Source organism: Scyliorhinus canicula, chromosome 15, assembly GCF_902713615.1.
Source record: "Scyliorhinus canicula chromosome 15, sScyCan1.1, whole genome shotgun sequence".
NCBI classification, from domain to species: Eukaryota; Metazoa; Chordata; class Chondrichthyes; order Carcharhiniformes; family Scyliorhinidae; genus Scyliorhinus; species Scyliorhinus canicula.
In genome coordinates, this window is record NC_052160.1 from 92,702,342 (window position 1) to 92,709,534 (window position 7,193).

Genomic DNA, 7,193 nt, shown 5'->3' on the forward strand with positions numbered 1-7,193 from the left:
CTGGCAGATGTAATTGGATTTAATGCCCGCGACATAGGCGTCCCTGATCAATAGCTCCATGTGTTGGACAGCCGATACTGCCGCATACCCGCAAGGCACGCAGGAATTCAGCTTGCGATTCTCCGGGGCGTTGTGGCCCCGTCGCATGGAGGTGCCTGGCATACAACTCGTTTACTGTCTTTATGTACTGTCCCTTCAGCAGCATTATCGCCTCCATATACGAGGGGGCGTCTCTGATAAAAAGGAAAACCTGCTGCTTTTGGAGGTCGGTGACGTCATCAGTGGAGGATCCGAGGTAAGCTTCGAAGCAGCTTAGCCAGTGCTCGAACATTACAGTGGCGTCGGCTGCTTGTGGGCCCAGCTGCAGGTGATCAGGCTTGAGTGATGAATTAATCTTAAAAGTTTAGCTTATTAAATTGATGTGCCATCAATTAACACAAGACGAGTAGTGAACGGAACTGAGGCTTTAATAAGCGAAACAGAAAGCCTCCTGGCCTCTGATCCCGAACTGGGGCAGGGCCGGAGGTCGGCCACCTTTATACCGAGCCCAAGGGGAGGCAGAGCCATCAGGCAGTGGTTTATCACAATACATGTTCAGTAACAGTTTACCACAATACATATACTGTACTAACAGTGGTTTACCACAATCTGTCTCTTATTTTTTTTAAATTTAGAGCACCCAATTAATTTTTTCTAATTAAGGGGCAATTTAGCGTGGCCAATCCACCTAGCTTACACATTTTTGGGTTGTGGGGGTGAAATCCACGCACACGTGGAGAGAATGGGCAAACTCCACATGGACAGTGACCCAGAGCCAGGATCGAACATGGGACCTCGGCGCCGTGAGGCCGCATTGCTAACCCACTGCTCCACCGTGCTGTCCCTATCTGTCTCTTAATTGCTCCCTCCCTCCCTCTTTCGTTCCTCTCCCTCTTTCTGACTCCCTCTCTCTCTTACTCTCCGTCTGTCATTCCCTCGGTCTCTCCCTCGGTCTCTCCCTCGTTCTCTCCCTTGGGCTCACCCTTGGTCTCTCCATCCGTCTCTCCATCCGTCTCTCCATCCGTCTCAGCATCCGTCTCTCCATCCATCTCTTCATCTGTCTCATCATTTGCTTCTGCATATTACTCTCCATCCTTCACACCAGCCTTCTCTCCATCCTTCTTTCTATCCGTCTCTGCATCCGTCTCTTCAACGTTCTTGTTATCCTTCTCGGCATCCGACTCTGCATTTGTCTCTGCATCCGTCTCTCCCAATCTCTGCCCCTATCTTTCCCTCTCCTCTCGCTCTCTCTATCCCTCTCCCTCGCTTTCTCTCCCTCTCCCTCATTCTCAATAACTCTCCCTCCCACATTCAAACTCACTCACCCTCTCACTCCTCTCTCCCCCTCTCTTCCCAACTCTCCCCTGCCTTCCTAACTCCACTGTATGTCTCATCCCTCTCTCCCTCTATCCCAACTCTTGCCGGTATCCCTTTGTTTAAAATTCATTTACCGGATGTGGTTAGGCCAGCATTTATTACCCATCCCTAGTTGCCCTTCAAATGGTGGTAGTGAGTTGCCTTCTTCATCTGCTGCAGTCCCTAAGGTGTAGATACACCCACAGTGCTAATAGGGATGGAGTTCCAGGATTTTGACCCAGCGACAGTGAAGGAACGATGGGTGATATGTTTCCATGTCAGGATGGTGCGTGACTTGGAGGGGCACCTCCAGGTGGTAGGGTTCATAGGGAGCTGCTGCTCTTTGCCCTCCGAATTCTAGTAGTCGTGGGTTTGGAAGGTGCTGTCGAAGGAACCCTGGTGAGTTCCTGCTGTGTTTCTTGGAGATGGTACACACGGCGGCCATTGTTTGATGTTGCAGGGTTTGAATGTGGGAGGAGCAATCAAGCGGGCTCCTTTGTCCTGGATGGTATTGAGCTCCTTGAGTGTTGTTGGAGCATCACTCATCCAGGCAAGTGGAGAATAGATCCCTCTCCCTCTTCCCATCCCACTCCCTCTCCCACTTCCTTTCCTTGTCTCTTCCCCTCACCCTCCCCCAACTCTCTCTTTCTCTCCCTCGTGGCCTTCATAGTGAGAGGATTTGAGTATAGGATAGAAATATTACTGCAATTGTGTAGGGCATTGGTGAGGCATATTGCGTGCACTTCACTCCACTGTATGCCAGACCTCTCTCTCTCATTCTCTCCACTGACTGTCTGACTCTCCCCTCTCTGTTCTCTCACCCGTGTATGACTCACCATATTCTCACCCTTTCTCCCTCTAACTTATTCACTTCCCCATGCCTAACTTCTTTCTCTCTCCCTCTCTCTCTTGTACTCTTCCTCTCAATCACAGTCTCACTCACATCAACACTCTTGCCACCTCACCTATATCTGTCCCTCCCCTCTCTCTCTGTCTCTTTATCTCCCTCCCCCTCACTCTCCGTCTCTCACTCTTTCACTCCCACTCAAGCTCACTCAATCTCACTCCCACACTTTCCCTCACTCCCTCCCTCTCATTCTACTTTCTCTCTTTGTGCCATCTCCACGCTCTCTCCCTGTCTCTCCCTCTCTCTCCCTCCCTCCCTCTTACTCTATCTCTTTCTCCCTCTCTCACTCCCTCACTCTCTTCACAGTTCTCCTGTTCCCTTTCTCTCTCAATCTCCTCTCTCCATCTGTCTCCTACTTCCTTCTTCCCAACTTTCTCCTCTCCCTCTTTCTGCATCTCCCTTGCTCTCTCACTCTCTTTCTCTCCCTCTATCTATCCTTCTGTCTCTGTCTCTCACTCACTCTGTCACTCCCTCTGCCTCCGTATCTCCCTCTGTTTCTCCATCCGTCGCTTCCTCCGCCTCTCCATCCGACTCACCATCCATCTCTCCTTTCTACCCCCTTCATCCTTCTCTCCATCCTTCTCTCCATCCTTCTCACCGTGGGTAGGATTATTGCTTTATAGCTCCAGGGTCCCAGGTTTGATTCCCAGCTTGGGTCACTGTCTATATGGAGTCTGCACGTTCTCCCCGTGTCTGGGTGGGTTTTCTCCGGGTGCTCAGTTTTCCTCCCACAAGTCCCGAAAAACGTACTATTAAGTAATTTGGACATTCTGAATTCTCCCTCTGTGTAACCGCACAGGCGCTGGAATGTGGCGACGAGGGGCTTTTCACAGTAACTTCATTGCAGTGTTAATGTAAGGCTACTTGTGACAATAAAGATGATTATTATTCTTTAGCAGCTCTCCATTCTTTTTGATTATATTATCCATCCTTCTCACCATCCATCTCCCCAAACGTATCACCGCCCATCTTCTCCAACCTTCTCTCCATCCTTGTCTCTCACTTTCTCTCTATCCTTCGCTCCATCCATCTCCACATCCATCTCCGCATCCATCTCTGCATCCGAATCCGCATCCGTCTTTGCATCCATCTCCGCATCCGTCTCCGCATCCGTCTCCGCATCAATCTCTGCATCCATCTCTGAATCCGTCTCTCCATCTGTCTGCCCCTCTCCCTCTCTGTATCCCTCTTATGCTCTGTCTCAGTCACTCGCCGGTATGCTTCACCTAATTCTCCCTCTCCCTCTTCCCATCCCACTCGCTCTCTTCCATTTGCTTTCCTTCTATCTCTTCTCCCTCTCATTCCTTTCTGTCTCAGTCTAGCTCTCTGTCCCTCAATTTTGCCCTCTCCCTCCCCCCTTTCTTCCAACATCTCTCTTTCCCTCTGTCTCTCAGTCTCTCTCCCACTCTCTCCCAGTCACTCGCTCTCTTTCTCTGTATTTCTCTCCCTCTCTCGCCTACTCTCTCTCACTCCTCTTTAAGGACATCCACATCGGTTGGAAAAATAGGAAGGCAGATTAATATTAGAATGGGTTCAAATTGATAGATATTACTCAATGAGACCTTAGTGCCCTCAGAAGACAATAAGACCATAATAATTAGGAGCAGAATTAGGCCACTCGGCCCATCGAGTCTGATCTGCGATTCAATCATGGCTGATATATTCTCATCCGCATTCTCCTGCCTCTCCCGCCCCCCCCCACCCCCCCCCCCCCCCCCCCACCCCCATAACCACTGATCCCATTGTTAATCAAGATCCAATCTATCTCTGTCTTAAAGACACTCAGTGATTGAAATTAAGCGTGCTGGAACAGCAGGCAGGAAAGGCAAATGGTATTTTGGCCTTCATAGCGAGAGGATTTGAGTGTCAGAATAGAAATGTTTTACTGCACTTTTGTAGGGCAAAGGTGAGGCATATTGCGTGCACTTTGTGCGAACATTGAGGAAGGATATTCTTGACATGGAGGGAGTGCAGAGAAGATTTACCTGGCTGATTCCTGGGATGGTGGGATTGTCAAAAGCGAAGATAAAAAATGGCTTAGGTTTATATTCATTGGAGTTTAATCTCTTTTTTTAATAATGTTATTGTCACAAGCTGGCTCATATTAACACTGCAATGAAGTGACTGAAAAAAGCCCCTCGTCTCCCGGTTCAGACTCCTGTTTGGGTACACAGAGCGTGAATACAGAATGTCCAAATTACCTACCAGCCCGTCTTCCGGTAATTGTTGGAGTAAACCGGAGCGCCCGAAGGAAACTCACGCAGATACAGGGAGAAAATGCAGACTCTGCACAGACAGTGACGCCAGCTGGGAATCGAACCTGGGCCCCTGGCGCTGTGAAGCAACAGTACTAACCACAATGTGACCATGCTGAGGGGGATCTCATGGAAACGTATGAAATTCTAACTAGACTGTAGATTCTGATAGATTGTTCCATCTCTCTCCTTCCCTCCCTCTCACTCTATGTCTTTGCCGACGATGTTGAGGTGGCTCGGCTGCACTGTGTCTGGCACTGTTGCTTCACAGCACCAATGGAAGCCTACTTGTGACAATAAAAATTATTATTATTTAATTCTTCACCCCGAGGCTGGTCAATCTGTGAAATTCACGAACATAAAAAGTAGTTGTTTAAATTTCAAGAATGAATCCTATATAGCTCTTGGGGCAAAAGGGTTCAAAGGATATGGGGGTAATGTGGGAACAGGGTATTGAACTTGAAAATTAGCCATTATCTTAACAAATTGCGGAGCATGTTCAAAGGGGCAAATATCAACTTCTTGCTTCAATTTTCTATGTAAGATTCTGTATTACTCTCTCCACTGTATGCCTGACCTCTCTTTCACATTCTCTCCACTGTCTGTCTCACTCTACCCTCTCTGTTCTCTCACTCTACTGTATGCCTCACCTAACTCCCACCCTTTCGATCACCCTGTAACTCGTTCACTCCCCTCTATGCCTAACTTCTCTATCTCTGTCTCCCTCTCTCTCCTTCACTCTTGTCTCAATCTCTGTCTCACCCACATCAATACTCTCGCCTCCTCGCCCATATCTGTCCCCCTCTCTCTCTGTCTCTTTATCTCCCTCCCTCTCACTCTCCGTTTCTCAGTCTTTCACTCCCACTCAAGCTCACTCAATCTTCCTCCCACACTCTCCCTCACTCCCTTCCTCTCATCCTACTTTCTCTCTTTGTGCCATTTCCACGCTCTCTCATTCACTCTCCCTCCCTCACTCTCACTTTATCTTTCTTCCTCTCTCACTCCCTCTCTCTCTTCACATTCCTCCTGTTCCCTTTCTCTTTCAATCTCCTCTTTCCATCTGTCTCCTACTTCCTCCCTCCACACCTTTCTCCTCTCCATCTTTCTGCATTCCACTCGCTCCCTTCGTCTCTTTCCCTCCCTCTATCTATCCTTCTGTTTCTATCTCCCTCACTCCCTTTGTCCATCCCTCTGTCACTCCCTTTGTCTCTCCCTCTGACATTCCCTCTGCCACTCTCTCCGTCCCTCCCCTCCGTTTCTCCATCTATCGCTCTGTCCGTCCCTCCATCCGACACTCCATCAATCTCTCCATCATTCGCACTCCATCCTTCTCTCCATCCTTCTCACAGTGAGTAGCACTGTTGCTTCACAGCTCCAGAGACACAGGGTCGAATCTAGCTTGGGCCACTGTCTGTATGGAGTCTGCGCATTCACCCTGTATCTACGTGGGTTTCCTCGGGGAGCTCCAGTTTCCTTCATCTAGTCTCGAAAGACGTATTGTTAGGTTATTTGAACATTCGGAATTCTCCCTCTGTGTAACTGAACAGGCGCCGCAATGTGGCGACTAGGGGCTTTTCACAGTAACTTCATTGCAGTGTTAATGTAAGCCTACATGTGACAATAAAGAATATTACTATTGTCCTTATCTCAATTCTTCTCTTCATTATGTTATCCAACCTTCTCACCATCCATCTCACCAACCTTATCACCACCATCTTCTCCAACCTTCTCTCCATCCTTTTCTCTCGCCTACTCTCAATCCTTCTCTCCAACCATCTTTTTATCCATCACTGTATCAGTCTCTGCATCCATCTCTGCATCTGCCTCTGCTTCCGTCTCTGCAGCCGTCTCTGTATCCATCTCTGGATTTTTCTCTGCAGCCGTCTCTGATTCTGTCTCTGATTCCGACTCTGCAGCCATCTCTGATTCAGCCTCTGCTTCCGTCTCTGCTACCGCCTCTGCTTCTGTCTCTGGATTTGTCTCTGCGTCCGTCTCTGCATCCATTTCTGCATTCGTCTCTGCACCAGTCTCTGAATCCATCTCTTAATCCGTCTCTGAATTTGGCTCTGCACCAGTTTCTGAATCCGTCTGTGAATCCCTCTCCTCATCCGTTGCTGCAACCATCTCTGAAACTGTCTCCGCATCCGTCTCTGAATCCGTCTCTTTCTCAGTCTCTGCATTCATCTCTGCTTCCTTCTCTGAATCTGTCTCCGCATCCGTTTCTGCATTCGACTCTCCATCTGTCTGTCCATTCCTCTCTCCATCTGTCTTGCCCATTCCTTCTCTCTCTACCTCTCATGCTCTGTCTTAGTCACTCGCCTGTATGCATCACCTATTTCTCCGTCTCCCTCTTCCCATCCCACTCCCTCTCTCCAACTTCCTCTCCATGACTCACTACTCCCCTTTCTCTATCTCTCCCGCTTATTCCTTTCTATCTCAGTCTAGATCTCACAGCGTCAATCTCTTTCTCTCCCCCCTTTCTTACAACATCTCTCCCTCCCTCTGTCTCTCATTCTCTCTCACACTCCCTCGCTCTCTTTTCTGTATCTCTCTCCATCTCACGCCTACCTCTCACTCTCTGTGAGGATATCTACTTTGATTGCAAAAATAGGAAGGCAAATGATTATTTGTATAGG